Source organism: Schistocerca serialis, chromosome 10 (genome assembly GCF_023864345.2).
Source record: "Schistocerca serialis cubense isolate TAMUIC-IGC-003099 chromosome 10, iqSchSeri2.2, whole genome shotgun sequence".
Lineage (NCBI taxonomy): Eukaryota > Metazoa > Arthropoda > Insecta > Orthoptera > Acrididae > Schistocerca > Schistocerca serialis.
In genome coordinates, this window is record NC_064647.1 from 145,691,339 (window position 1) to 145,705,805 (window position 14,467).

Here is a 14,467-nt window from a genome sequence, read left to right on the forward strand (position 1 = left end):
CGCAAAAGAAACTGGCATAGCCATACGTATTCAAATACAGACATATGTAAACAGACAGAATGCTGCGCTGCGGTAGGCAACGTCCATATAAGACAACAAGTGTCGGGCGCAGCAGTTAGATCGGTTACAATCTGCTACAATCGCAGGTTATCAAGATTTAGCTGAGTTTGAACATGGTGTTACAGTCGGCGCACGAGCGATGAGACATAGCATCTCCGACGTAGCGATGAAGAGTGGATTTTCCCGTACGACCATTTCACCAGTGTACCGTGAATATCAGGAATTCGGTAAGACATCAAGTCCCCGACATCGCTGCGGCCGGAAAAAGATTTTCCAATAACGGGACCATCGACGACTGACGAGAATCGTTCAACGTGACAGAAGTGCAACCCTTCCACAGCCGGCCGAAGTGGCCGTGCGGTTAAAGGCGCTACAGTCTGGAACCGCAAGACCGCTACGGTCGCAGGTTCGAATCCTGCCTCGGGCATGGATGTTTGTGATGTCCTTAGGTTAGTTAGGTTTAACTAGTTCTAAGTTCTAGGGGACTAATGACTTCAGCAGTTGAGTCCCATAGTGCTCAGAGCCATTTGAACCAACCCTTCCACAAATTGCTGCAGATTTCAACGATGGGACACCAACAAGTGTCAGTATGCGAACCATTCAACGAAACATCATCGATACGGGATTTCGGAGCCGAAGTCCCACTCGTGTACCGCTGATGACTGCACTATACAAAGCTCTACTCCTTGCCTGGGCCCGTCAGCAGCGACATTGGACTGTTGATGACAGGAAATATATTACCTGGTCTGTCGAGCCTCGTTTCAAATTGTATCGAGCGGGTGGACTTGTAGCGGTATGGAGACAACCTCATGAATCATGCATCCTGCATGTCAGCAGGAGACTGTTCAAGCTGGTGGACGCTCTGTAATGGTGTGCAGTTGGAGTGATATGGAACCCATGATCTAGATACGACTCTGTCAGATGACACGTAAGTAAGCATCCTGTCTGATTACCTGCATCTATTCGTGTCTACTGTACATTGTGACACACTTGGGGAGTTCCAGTAGGTAAATGAGACACCCCACACGTCCAGAATTACTAGAGTGGCTCTAGGAACACTTCCACTGACCATAAAACATCCAAGACATGAACATTATTGAGCATATCTGGGATGCCTTGCAACGTGCTGTTCAGAAGAGGTGTCCACCCCCTCTTACTCTTACGGGCTTATGGACAGTCCTGCAGGATCCATGGTGTCAATTCCATCAAGCACTACTTCAGACAAGTGCATGCCACGTCGTGTTGTGGCACATCTGCGTGCTCGCGGGTTCTCTACACGATATTAGGCAGGTGTACCAGTTTTTTTTTTTTTTACTCTTAAATGTGTATTTGTGTTAGGCTATGTCTCAAAGGGGTGGGAATTTAAGGATATGGGACCTGGATAAACTGACTAAACCAGAGGTTGTACAGTGTTTCAGGGAGAGCGTAAGGGAACAAATGGCAGGAATTGCGAATACATAGAAAGAAGGGTCCTTTATCGTATGATTATATGATAGCGGAACAAACACTGGTAGCAGTTACTTCTGTAAAATATCTGGGAGTATGCGTGCGGAACGATTTGAAGTGGAACGATCATATAAAATTAATTGTTGGTTAGGCGGGTACCAGGTTGAGATTCATTGGGAGAGTCCTTAGAAAATGTAGTCCATCAACAAAGGAGGTGGCTTACAAAACACTCGTTCGACCTATACTTGAGTATTGCTCATCAGTGTGGGATCCGTACTAGATCGGGTTGACGGAGGAGATAGAGAAGATCCAAAGAAGAGCGGCGCGTTTCGTCACAGGGTTATTTGGTAACCGTGATAGCGTTACGGAGATGTTTAACAAACTCAAGTGGCAGACTCTGAAAGAGAGGCGCTCTGCATCGCGGTGTAGCTTCCCGCCAGGTTTCGAGAGGGTGCGTTTCTGGATGAGGTATCGAAAATATTGCTTCCCCCTACTTATACCTCCCGAGGAGATCACGAATGTAAAATTAGAGAGATTCGAGCGCGTACGGAGGCTTTCAGACAGTCGTTCTTCCCGCGAACCATACGCAACTGGAACAGGAAAGGGAGGTAATGACAGTGGCACGTAAAGTGCCCTCCGCCACACACCGTTGGGTGGCTTGCGGAGTATAAATGTAGATGTAGATGCAGAATGGGGGAAAGAAATACAGTAGAAAAAGAATGGGTAGCTTTGAGGGATGAAGTAGTCAAGGCAGCAGTGGATCAAGTAGGTAAAAAGACGAGGGCTAGTAGAAACCCTTGGGTAACAGAAGAAATATTGAATTTAATTGATGAAAGAAGAAAATATAAAAATGCAGTAAATGAAGCAGCAAAAAAGAATACAAACGTCTCAAAAATGAGGTCGACAAGAAGTGCAAAATGGCTAAGCAGGGATGGCTAGAGGATAAATGTAAGGATGTAGAGGCTTATCTCACTAGGGGTAAGATAGATACTGCCTACAGGAAAATTAAAGAGACCTTTGGAGAAAAGAGAACCACTTGTATGAACATCAAGAGCTGAGATGGAAACCCAGTTCTAAGCAAAGAAGGGAAAGCAGAATGGTGGAAGGAGTATACAGAGGGTCTATACAAGGGCGATGTACTTGAGGACAGTGTTATGGAAATGGAAGAGGATGTAGATGAAGATGAAATGGGAGATATGATACTGTGTGAAGAGTTTGACAGAGCACTGAAAGATCTGAGTCGAAACAACGCCTCAGGAGTAGAACATTCAATTAGAACTACTGACGGCCTTGGGAGAGCCAGTCCTGACAAAACTCTACCATCTGGAGAGCAAGATGTGTGAGACAGGCGAAATACCCTCAGACTTCAAGAAGAATATAATAATTCAAATCCCAAAGAAAGCAGGTGTTGACAGATGTGAAAATTACCGAACTATCAGTTTAATAAGTCACGGCTGCAAAATACTAACACGAATTCTTTACAGACGAATGGAAAATTTAGTAGAAGCCGAACTCGGGGAAGATCAGCTTGGATTCCATAGAAATGTTGGAACACGTGAGGCAATACTGACCCTACGACTTATCTTAGAAGAAAGACTAAGGAAAGGCAAACCTATGTTTCTAGCATTTGTAGACTTACAGAAAGCTTTTGACAATGTTGATTGGAACACTTTCTTTCAAATTCTGAAGGTGGCAGGGGTAAAATACAGGGAGCGAAAGGCTATTTACAATTTGTATAGAAACCAAATGGCAGTTATAAGAGTTGAGGGGCATGAAAGGGAAGCAGTGGTTGGGAAGGGAGTGAGACAGTGTTGTTGCCTCTGCCCGATGTTATTCAATCTGTATATTGAGCAAGCAGTGAAGGAAACAAAAGAAAAATTCGGAGTAGGTATTAAAATCCATGGAGAAGTAATAAAAACTTTGAGGTTCGCCGATGACATTGTAATTCTGTCAGAGACAGCAAAGGACTTGGAAGAGCAGTTGAACGGAATGGATAGTGTCTTGAAAGGAGGATATAAGATGAACATCAACAAAAGCAAAACGAGGATAATGGAATGTATTCGAAATAAGTCGGGTGATGCCGAGGGGATTAGATTAGGAAATGAGACACTTAAAGTAGTAAAGGAGTTTTGCTATTTGGGGAGCAAAATAAGTTCAAAAATGGTTCAAATGGCTTTGAGCACTATGGGACTCAACTGCTGAGGTCATAAGTCCCCTAGAACTTAGAACTACTTAAACCTAACTAACCTAAGGACAACACACACATCCATGCCCGAGGCAGGATTCGAACCTGCGACCGTAGCGGTCGCGTGGTTCCAGACTGTAGCGCCAGAACCGCTCGGCCACCAGCGGCCGGCGCAAAATAAGTGATGATTGTCGGATATAAAAGTAGACTGGCAATGGCAAGGAAAGCGTTTATGAAGAAGAGAAATTTATTAACATCAAGTCTAGATTCAAGTGTCAGGAAGTCGTTTCTGAAAGTATTTGTATGGAGCGTAGCCATGTATGGAAGTGAAACATGGACGAAAAATAGTTTGGACAAGAAGAGAATAGAAGCTTTCGAAATGTGGTGCTACAGAAGAATGCTGAAGATTAGATGGGTAGATCACATGACTAATGAGGAGGTATTGAATAGAAATAGGGAGAAAAGAAATTTGTGGCACAACTTGACTAGAAGAAGGGATCGGTTGGTAGGACATGTTCTGAGGCATCAAGGGATACCAATTTAGTATTGGAGGGCAGCATGGAGGGTAAAAATCGTAGAGGGAGACCAAGAGATGAATACACTAAGCAGATTCAGAAGGATGTAGGCTGCAGTAGGTACTGGGAGATGAAGAAGCTTGCACAGGATAGAGTAGCATGGAGAGCTGCATCAAACCAGTCTCAGGACTGAAGATCACAACAACAACAACATGTCTCAAAGAAAAAGATTAACAGGTCGGACTGAAAGACGAAGAGCTAGAAAGACACAATTTTTTTATTGAGAAAGTAACAGGAATAATTCAGATGTTGATAACGATAATTCTATTGTCGTTCGGAAGGATACATTTAAATGTGCACTGAACATACTGTAATTCCAAATAATTTTGAGAACTTTAATTGCGGTTTGATGAATTTACTCTGCAGATCTGAGTTGACTTTATGCGATACAACGACATTCACGTTTTGTTGTCAGAAGGGAAAAGTTAATTTGCCGCCATTAACACAAAATTTATTTTCCAAAGCCGTGTATCAAAGACTCCCTTCAAATGATCGAACAATTAAAGAGTAATCAAAGTATTACGAGCAAGAATGCACGTGGCTACGATGCATCATTTGCCATGGATCAGTTCTGCGGCTAAAATTCCAGGCACTTTAAGGTACATGGCATTTGATGTCACAGATCAGGTCCACTGTCGCAATTGGTCGAATTTCGACCTGAGGCGATACTAGTTCAACAGTAATGTCCGTGTCGTAGACTGCAAGCATTCTCAGTGTTCATTTAGAAATATCTTTCAATTCGATCAGGTTATTATGAAATTAATGATTTGTCTAAAAATGGTAAAATCCGGTTAGATTATATACCCTTCGTCTTAAACCTTCGGGTGGAATATTGTGATATATTGTACTCCTATAGGAACGCATAGAGGTGTGTGGCTTTGGGGCAATGTAAAGGTATTACTTTAGCTGAAATGAAATTCGGCTGAATATTTTCGCTCACGTGAATTAATCCAAGGTGGACAGCATTAATAGATGATAATGACAATATTGTTGTAGCGTAATAAAGCAGACAATAATATGAACAGCTAAGTATGCTACCAAGGCACATATGTTTGTTGAAGCTATCAGTACAACTGATGAACATGATATCTTCTGTAAATATTACAGAACGACAACGAAAGCAGACAATTGCCGACAACTGCCTAGAACTAGAACAAAGCTCCAATTGTTCTGCCTTACAAGAAAGGAGACAGACTAGATAATAAACAAGTGGTACACCTATCATCGTACTCTCCATAATGAATTAGGCGCACCGGAAAGTAATGTCGTTTTTATGCATTGAATTTAAACAGATCGTTTGTTAACTAGTTTTTATTTTAAATATATCGTAGTCACTCTCGTTATCAAAGTACCTTTGCGCAGTTTTTCAATGACGGATCGATAAAAATTAATTGGTTTTTAGCGAAATATGTGGAGATGACATTTTGGACATCATCGAAAGTTTCACATTGTTTGCCATTCAGAAAATGTTGTGGCGTTCGGAATAAATCGAAACTGATGGCGCAGAATCGTGCGAGTATCGTAGGTGGGGCAGTACCTCCCGGGGTTCGTCTTGCGTAGTGCGGTCTTGCATTATCGTGTTGGAGAATAACGCCTTATCTGTTGATAATCGCTGGGCACTTTGCAGTTAAAGGTTGATTTACTCGATCCAGCTGTTCACAATAAAGATCTGCATTTACAGTTTGTCCGAGTTTTGACGCTTCATAATGGGTGAACCCGCGAATACTCCGCCAAAGGAACAAAAGTGCCTTTTTGCGGTGTAAACCTGGTTTAGCTCTACTTAGTGGCGATTCATTCGGAGAGAGCCACTGCCTTTTGGGTTTTGGATTATCATAGATGACCCAATTTTTACATCCGTTGATGAAGCGATCAAACAACGCTTCAGTATTGTGCCGCTAAAGCCTATGATGGATTGGTTAGCTTTGTTTATCTGCACCAATCTGCTACAGATGTTCTTGGGTGGTCGACAAAGATTGCTTATGAGTGTTTGACAGTTCCTCGACATCCACCCTTAATGTGACGTTGTATAAAGTTGTTGGTCTACCTGATCGGTACGAATCGGAAAGATCAAAATCATCTGATTTGAACTTATAAAACCACGTTTGTCATTTACGAACGTCTAATACACTTGGATAAAGATCGCAAATGCTTTTGGTAACAACTCTTGCGTTACTATACTACCGAAACTCAAAAAGCAAATGATGTACCTCTTCTGGCATTTGCTTGGCCATTTCAACATAAATTGCAAAAAAAATTAAGAATTAATGATTTACGAGTAAACAAGTCACTCAAACTTTAAAATGACTTTGGCACGACTTTGAAGTACATAATGAACTGATAAACGACAAATGCATATCGATATGCGCAAGGACGACACTACTTTCTGGTCCTGCTAACGCAGGATATTCGCTGAAGTTATCACTAGCCACTTAACGAAAACGTCAGATTTCAGTTAAGCAACAAACTTTAGAATTGGATTAGTACAATGGACCATTTGAGAGTCTTTAAACGAATTATTATAGAACAGTGAAAAGAGGATGTATTATCGCTTTGTCTGGAATTCATTTATTAGCGGAAAGCCTTTGACTCAGCTGTAACAAAATATGCAGGAACAACCCAGTAGCCCCCATTCCGATTTCTTACAGTATCCAACTCCTGTGTGTAAAACAGCTTCAAACGTCTGATTACTTTACAATTTAGTTTTTCACACACTATCAATGTTTATAAAATCAAATCTCCTGAACTACGAGTCGTGCAGCAATATAATTTCCCAGCAACATTCAGTGGTATATGTAAACAATGTATGCAAAATGTATTGCGAACAAAGTTAATAATAAAAAAGTATTTAATTAAAAAATCGTGATTGATAATGAACTTTTACTGCATGAGCAGCGAAAATGTAGTACAGAGAAAGTTTTTTCTGTTTTTTTAATTTTTATTTTATTTTTCGGTGGGTGTTAGGAAGGAATACACTGAAGAGCCAAAGAAATTGGTACACATGCCTAATATCATGTAGGGCCCCCGCGACCACGCGGAAGTGCCGCAACACGACTTGGCATGGACTCGACTAATGCCTGAAGTAGTGCTGGAGGGAATTGGCACCATGACACCATGAATCCAGCAGGACAGCCCATAAATCCCTAAGAGTGCGAGAGAAGGAAAGATTTCTGAACAGCACGTTGCAAGGCATCCCAGATATGCTCAATAATTTTCTGGTTTGGGGATTTTGGTGGCCAGCGGAAGTATTTAAGCCCAGAAGAGTGTCCTGGAGCCACTCTGTAGCAATTCTGGACGTGCGGAGTGTCGCATTGTCGTGCTGGAATTGCCCAAGTCCGTCGGAATGCACAATGGACATGAATGGATGCAGGTGATCAGACAAGGCGCTTAGGTACGTGTCACCTGTCAGAGTCGTATCAGAGGTCCCATATCACTCCACCTGCATACGCCCAGCCGGCCGCTGTGGCCGCTTCAGTTTGGAACCGCGCGACCGCTACAGTTATTTAGGTTTAAGTAGTTCTAAGTTCCGGGGAACTGATGACCTCAGATGTTAAGACCCATCGTGCTGAGAGCCATTTGAACCATTTTGCACCCACACCACTACAGAGCCCCCACCAGCTTGAACAGTCCCCAGCTGGCTGATATGCGGGATCCATGGATTCATGAGGTTGTCTCCATACCCCTACACGTCCATCCGCTCGACACAATTTGAAACGAGACTCGACGGATCAGGCAACATGTTGCCAGTCATCAACAGTTCAATGTCGGTGCTGACGGGCCCAGGCGAGGAGAAAAGTTTTGTATCTTGCAGTCATCAAGGGCATACAAGTGAGACTTCGGCACTGGAAGCCCATATCGATAATGTTGCTTTGAATGGTTTGCACGCTGACACTTGTTGATGGCCCATCATTGAAATGTGCAGCAGTTTGCGGAAGGGTTGGACTTCTGTCCCGTTGGTCCCGTTCTTGCAGGATCTATTTCCGGCCGCAGCGATGTCGGAGATTTGATGTTTTACCGGATTCCTGATATTCACCCGTTAAATGGTCGTGCGGGAAAATCCCCATTTCATTGCTACCTCGGAGATGCTGTGTCCCATCACTAGCGCGCCGACTATAACACCACGTTCAGACTCACTTAAATCTTGATAACCTGCCTTGTAGCAGCAGTAACCGATCTAACAACTGCACCAGACACGTGCTGTCTTATGTAGGCGTTGTCGACCGCGGCCGCGTATTCTGCCTGTTTACATATCTCTGTATTTGAATTCGCATACCTACACCAGTTTCTTTGGCGCTTCAGTGTAGTTTCCTAAGGGTTTGAAATTATGTATTCTCGATGACAGGGTGAATATAGGACAACTTGAGCGCTGTGTGTTACTCTGCCTCAAGATACACGCATAGTTTCTAACTTTAATACTTGACTTACTGAGTTAAACTTTTAACATAATATTATACCTCTTAATGGGTAGATTATGACAGAATTGACTTTTTTTAAAAATTCAGTCAGTACTTACCAGAAGAGAAATGCTCCTCTTGGAGAGCAAAAACAGCAAATGTACTCCTCTTTAAAAAAACTCTGACGGAAAAGTGGGCTACCAGGTACCTCAATCTTCTATCCTCGTTCCTCACCATAAACTTTGGCATCCAAACATATTTATTCCCTTTTAACGCAGAATATTCCAAATCCTTCTACCCAGTCGCTCTTTGTACTGCAGCCTTCACACTCAGCATCTCCCCCTCACTGCCACTGTCTACATATGTCTCTCCCCCACTGTCTCCTTTGCACTTTCTCCTGTCTGCCTCTGCCATTGTCACTGTCTTCATCAGTTTCTCTCTCTCTTCCTTGCCACTGTCTCCTTCTCTGTCAATTTCTCTGTCCCTCTGTTCCACTGCCATTGTCTTTGTCCCAAAATTTTTGTTTCCCATTGGTACTCTCTCTTTCTTTCTCGCACACAGTCTGCTTTCTTCCTCTTCAACCATAATTGTTTCTCCCTTCTACGCATGTCCTTGGGGATGGTTTGCTCGAAGTTTTTAGCCATAGACAGGGAAACTTTATCACACTTTATAGGGGATGGGGAAGTGTGCAAATTCTTTAGTGTTGAAGTTCACTGGTATGGTGAGTCCAGACCTCCTCAAGTTTATGTATAGTCTGTACCCATCTCTCTTTTTCATTTGCACTGTCTCCTCTCCCTTTTGCTCTCGCTGTTACTATCTTTATCTATTTCTCTTTCTCTTGTATTGCCACTATCTCTCACTGACAACAGCTGTCTCCCCTCTCTTTGGCTCCCACCACTATTGTCTTCGTCCTTCTCTCTTTCCCTTTCACTGAGACTTTCTCTCTCCCACTAACAGTGTCTCCTCTCTCTCTTTCTCTCCCAGTGGCACTGCCTCCTCTCTCTTCCACCGCGACTGTCTCTCTGATATCACAAAATGCTCGAATATGTTCTCAAGGCAAAACGTTTCGTGAGGAAGGCGGAATGAGGGTTGATGGGGCTGGTCCCCACTTACCTGTCAGAGTCCTATAAAGAGGACCATATTCGTGATTTTTGTGTTCTGACAGCAGCATTTTCCAGCTGATTCTCTTCTTTTTTCTGTTACAGCAGGGTGAGCTGCTTATATAAACGAATGCTGTAGGACAATAAAGTTTTAACAATTTATTTATATACTTCGACACATTTTTGTACTTTGACGCAAATAAACAACAAATAAGCACATATAATATGAAGGTAACACAAAATCGCCTCCCAGCGATCTCAAGCTCACTTTAAAGTTCCTTATAATTATAAAAAAGGCACAACATTTTTAGGCTACACCTACAGTATACCAAAAAATGCGGGGTTTGATTTACAAACACAAAGAATTTCGTATCACGATATAACTTTTTGTAACTTGCGTACGCTACCGAATAGTATCCAGGTCAAGAAAGCCTATATAGGCGTGAAGTACCACTTATACAGAGTCATAAAAGTTTATTGTTGAAAAAAATGGTGACTAAAAACATAGTGTGGTGACCTCAGAATCCTTGTGATGATCCCAGGCACATTCCCACGAGTTCACTTCGTCACTTAAAACTACGTTGGTACCCCAGATCGGATATTACGTGCCTATTTTATGTGCATGAGTACATAACTCTGAATCCCTGGATCTCGGTGAAGGATAATGACAAATGGTTCAAATGGCTCTAAGCAATATGGGACTTAACATCTGAGGTTATCAGTCCTCTAGACTTAGAACTACGTAAACCTAACTAACCTGAGGACATCACACACATCCATGCCCGAGGCAGGATTCGAACCTGCAACCGTAGCAGCCGCGTGGTTCTGAACTGAAGCGCCTAGAACCGCACGACCACAGCGGCCACCCGAATAATGACATCGAAAAAAGTTTCACGATTCCCCTAACACGTCATCTTCAGAACATACTTTAAAAATGTTGTCCATTTGCCACGAATAGAAATTATAGTAGTGGTCCTTCCCACATCTTGCACATTTGGTACCGAAAAATCATGGTTTTGATAACGGATAACGATTTTCGAAGGCGGGAAAATGGTTTCTCTAGATAAATGTATAAAGAATCTACAATTAAAATTTGAGCAATTTTCTGCCGTTAGTTATTTAGATGATTGCGGCCCACAGTGGTAAAACGGCTAAAAACCGGTTTCTGCATAAGTATGGTAACGGATAATGATATCGAAAAATGTTTCGAAACACCACGAGAATATCGTTTTAAGAGCAAACCTTACAAAATCGACGATTTATCATGAATGGAAATGACAGAAGTGGCATTCTCACAATCCAAAATTCATGAGTTTTCGAGGTTTTTTCTGGAACCACCCACGAACAAATGGTGCTTTTATAAGCAGCCTAAGGCCACATCTAATACAAACGGTCGCTAGGCCAAGGACTATCAGAAACAGTTGACCCCTTCTCTCTGTGATCAATAGAAGCTACCACTGGGAAGGATGGAGAAGAAACAGAGTGTGCCGTTTCAAAGGAAAGATCCCAGTTTTGGTCTTAATCGATTTAAGGAAATAATGGAAAACTTAAACCACGATGAATAGATGCGGATTTGAACCACGTTTGTTAACTTCATAAGAAAAGTAATGGTTGGCCCTAACAAAAAATATCTGATGCAAAGGCCTGTGCGAGTTCACAGAAGGTTTGTTAAGGCGCCTAGTGGGACTATGAAGGTGTTCATTGTGACGAACTGCACCCAGGAGGGTGTGTCCATTGCAGTAGGACATGTTGTAGACAACTGAGACGTTTTGCTGTGACCATATAAGAAAAACGACTAAGGAAACTGCATCACGTGTTTCTGCTGTACGAGGACGTCTGTCTTCCCTGTGCTGATTTCACTTAAGAACCTATCCAGGAGCTTGGCTGGGAAGCAATCACTACTGCACTTACTCTTCTAATCGTCCACCCACAAACGTTTACCTTCCTCGCTCATTATCAAACAACTATCAAAAAAATTTCTTTGGGGACGAAAAAGCAATTTAAACTTGGAATGAGGACATCTTCATCTACAAACCAGTAGCTTTCTACGGGCATGGAATCAAAATAGCTACATAAGCATCTTGATGATAAATTGAAGACATTAGTGTAATAACTAGATACGTCCACTTTGGACCTAAAATGAGATTTTACTATCATTGCACAGTTTGGAAATTGCTCTATCGTGTAGTTCAAAAATGCGATCTGTCTATGCGGTCAGTTCAGAATAACATAGGGAATCCATTGCACAGAAGTATGTAGTTCGCTGTAGTGTATCATTATTACAACTTACCTATCATGATTTCGTCATTCAGAAAGCCTCATCTACAACGATTTTTACTGAGAAATAAATTATAAAGTGCCTCTACCAGTTAAATATGAGAAATATAAAGAAGTCATGAAGCTTGCCAAGAAGTGTGTGGCAGTCTCAGACATGGAATTTTATTAAAAGGTGGTCCTTGAGAGAACTGTTACGATCGCTACATCCAGTTCATCAGAAGGAGAAACAATGAAATTGTCATTAACATTCCACGTCTATGACTTTTATTAGGGTATCCATTTTTATTTACTTATTTTGCAACTCTCAGACTCTTCATCATATTCGATAAACTGTAAGGTGCTAAGAGCTGTTGCTTCTTTAGTTACTTGTTTATTTTCTGAGATCATATTCAAAAACAAAAGTTGTTTTGTGCACGAGCAAGACAAATCCATTTTTTTTAAATTCAGTAAATATCATAGTACATCTGTGTTTGATTATGAAATAAGCAGTTACAGTGCGTTGATGGACTAAGTAAGAGTTGGGATGACATCGATTAATAAAGTTTCCCATTTTCTGGACAGGTTTTGTGGTTTACTGGGAAGTATCTAAACGTGAATTATCTGGTTATTGCACCACTGTGCTCAATTTATATGTTACGTTTTTCCTGTTTCATTGAATAAATCAACAACAAGCGCTATGAAATATCCATTGCTCTAAGACAAATGTATTACAGCTTACCATGCTAACCTTACAACGAAAGTCTACCTCAATAAACAAAAAATATTGTTAATACGGGCATGCGCAAAACCTCGCACATGGGTAAGATATTATACACTTTTGATCTTGATATGGTCTTTGTCTGCGTGAAGTCCTGTTGCCTATCCTAGAAACAGTTTGGGACTACTAGGCAAATAAGTAAATTTGGCAGTGAGAGTAACTAAAACAAAATCCAGTTAACAAATTAGTCAATACCACGCAACGATCAATCATACTGTGTCACAGGAAATTAAAAATGATGTCAGTATAAGTAAAAAATACAAGTTTTAACTAGGGTGCAATGTCTCAATTTCTGAAGTTTTACACCTCTACGTCTAGGGACACTAGAGTGACATTATGAGAAGACTTAAGATGGAGAAATTAAGGTTTCCTTACCCATTTTCGATCTGGAAGGTCGTAGCTTCGTAAGAGAGGAAGTGAAAACATGACAAATCGTCTAGGTCTCCAGCGAGATTGGAACCATGACCTAGCGGATCTGCCCCTCAACCAAGTGGCCACTTCACCACTAAGACAAAATATCGATACTGCCTGTGGCACACTATCATTGCCATAGTTATTGATAACACAGATAATTCACAATATAAGATATGAGTTTAGATTGTGTGTGAAATTGTCTTCCTGGAATCAAATCATTTATTTAAAAAACCGATGTTACACCTTAAGCGAGAATCATTCAGATACAAGAAACTATCAAGCGAATTTAGCACGATAGTTCTCAAACCACTCCAGGAAGTTAATAGACGATCACGTAGTTGCCAAAAGTATTCAACAATGCTGCCAACTCTCAATTACACCGGCGACAGTGACAGCCAATCTGTTTCTTGAGTTGGGTTCCAGATGGGAAACTCGCACTTCGAAGATACAACGGCGCTGGAAGCCAAAATTCCTAAGGCACAGGCCAACGACTTCGTTCGCATTTCTGTAACTATGATTTGGGTCTAAAGCGTTCATACGAATAGTGGCCAGACGCACCGAGTACAACTCGAACATGATAAATAAAGAGCAATGAGGAGTATCATCGGAGCAGTTTTAATCTTTAGTAACTGTTATAGGTATTTTTGTATTTCTGTCTTAAGAACACTGAAAACTAAAAATATCATTCCCAGAAGCGATCCATTTTCTTAGAATCCCCAGGTGCTGATAACATTATGACCAAATAACATTCTTTTTAATGAGCAATAGTATCAGGACACACATTGATGGCAGCAGGGGCTATCTTGAAAGTAAACATCAAAGTATTGGACTACATAAGGAAAAATTCTTATGTTTCCCCGATTTGAAGCATCTGAGGACACAGAAAAATAAAAGGCTTTATGAAGCGTGACATTCTAGGGCGTTAGTTCTTCCACACGAAATTTTAGATGCAGTATTATTGTCTGGAAGAAATGAATGATGCAATTTCATTTGCCAATCTAATTACTCGTAACTAAGGTCGTGTTTTACATTGTGATAAACAGATGCAAATTACGCACATATCACGCCATCTTCTTCACACGATATTTCTTCACATAGAAAGTTGCAATTGTTTTATTTTTACGACGCTACTCTTGTGCCAGAATGTGTTATTGTGTCCTCTGATGGTCCACTAGGGCTTTTATTCCCTCAGATTTTCTCGAAGACGTAACATGGCAAATTACATACTTTTCTGTGATTTAGTTTTCTTCCATAAACCATTT